Below are 2,278 nucleotides of genomic sequence, written 5' to 3'. Positions count from 1 at the left end.
CTGACATAAATTACAGTAAAACTATATCTAATGAGCATATTCATTTACAATGATTTTATCACCCACATACTAACAGATGTTGCAACTAGCTCTCCATATTGCTAGGTAATTGTGATTACACACTGAAAGATACGGTCATCAGCTGCTAATTATTTCTATATGATAACACTCAAATACTCAAATGTCTATAAGAATATTATGCAGATAATTACTCCACCTTCCTGAAACAGGAAAACATTTTGATCAAGTAAGGGACTAATTTTATTAAAACTTCCATAAGGATGAAACAGATCTGCTAAATTGGAAGAATTTAGTAACGAGCAGGTCCACTTGCTTTCAATTTAGCTATTTTCAAGTATTTATAAGTAGTTTTGATAAGCTGAACTAACAAGTTAGGCTTTTCAACACTCATATTGATGTGGATAATCATAACCATAAGAATAGCAATTTGTAATTGAATACAATTGCACCCGTGTTGATTATATATAATTTTTGGAATAAGTGTTCATTTCGTAACAAACAGAATTTATAGGTAAAATCATTAGAAGTGAATTAAGAATATATATATATATATATATATATATATATATATATATATATATATATATATATATATATATATATATATATATATATATATATATATATATATATATATATATATATAATTATTAGCAAAATTAGCGCCGCATAAGATTCAGATTATACTTTTCAATTTTGATATATATTCCTCTGTTAACGTGTTTTTCCCATTTGTATGGTTGCCTGGCATCGCTTAGATCCCGGTAGAGTATGTTCGTGTGTTGTACCAATCACCAGCGTCCTTTATCCCAGCAGAGAGGAGTCCTGGTGCGTTAGGTCAACAGTTCCAGGCGTGCAAGGTGTCTGTTTTGTTTTTAGAAGGTGTTGGGGTGGCTTTTTTTGTTTGTGTATTAGTCTCTAACATCCGTTTGCTGTAAGCAAACTTATACGTCGATTACATACATAATCCTGGGGTGTCTACCCGGATAACAAAGTGCTCACCTCTCTGACTTATCGGCTGAGGATTTAAGCCCGCGCCACAGACTTAGCCATTGAGGCTCTCTCTCTCCCTCCCTCTCTCTCTCTCTCTCTCTCTCTCTCTCTCTCTCTCTCTCTCTCTCTCTCTAGATATATATATATATATATATATATATATATATATATATATATATATATGTAAGTATATATTATATTTACATATATATTCGTCGAAATATAAACGTGTTATACATTACCTTTAATATAAAAACTGACTGGTCTTACGTCTTGAAACTTCTATTGCTAGTCAGCGAATGGAAGAAAATTAAAAAAAATATCTGCATTGAGTATCTCGACTTCAATGATAATTGATAAAAACGAGAACGATTTCGAACAACGCGGTGGAAGCCCAAGATTGCAACATTGCAACATTGCAAGGTGACTGGGAAGTTTTCAATTGAGTTTAGTAACGAGGTGAAAAGCACATGCAAATGGGAGCAGTGAAAAAGGACATTCCGCAACTTACATGCAAATGAGAATAACTGTGACAGCAAGCAATTTGCAGCAAATAAAAGCTAAGCAAGCAACTGAACACATAGCAATGCAATCATACTTAAAATAATGTGCTTTGATTTTGATGATGATCGAAACTAAAGTTACTGTTTGACTTCTTATTTGGGAAGAAAATCTTTGAAATAATTGAATAAATATTATTTTTTTTAGATTTGTATTGTGCATTCATTCATCATTTCTTTCATCTGCAACAAGAAAGATTATACTCAAGTTTCTTTCTTTTTATCGTTTCTTGTGGTGATTCCTTCATTCTGTTGGTCCATTTCTTCTCCTATTTTCTTGTTGCTTCGAATTGATTTCTTGTCAATGCCTTCAGAAAAAAGACCATATTTTTGGATCTGTAATACAATGGAAAACAGTTTTAATTAAGAAATATGGAATGTATATTAATAAATCAGAAAATGAATATATACTTATCAAAATGTAAAGTTTAAATGCATATATTTTTCTATCTTGAAACGTCTGACAAAATCTAACCGAGGCCCTTTGCGTTAATAGGCGTAGGAATAGATAATGATAATGATTGTTTTAATTTTAATAAAAAACAAGGTATATTATTTAAAATGAAAATAAAAATTTCATCAGGATAATTATATGCAACTAGAAAACAATCCCAACGTAATTTTCATCACCAGGTAGCTTCAGTATTTATTTCACAATTATACTAATTTGGAAACTCGTCAGCATGTTTTCAAGATTAACTTCA

Source organism: Palaemon carinicauda, chromosome 31 (genome assembly GCF_036898095.1).
Source record: "Palaemon carinicauda isolate YSFRI2023 chromosome 31, ASM3689809v2, whole genome shotgun sequence".
NCBI classification, from domain to species: Eukaryota; Metazoa; Arthropoda; class Malacostraca; order Decapoda; family Palaemonidae; genus Palaemon; species Palaemon carinicauda.
This window is presented reverse-complemented; position numbering follows the sequence as displayed.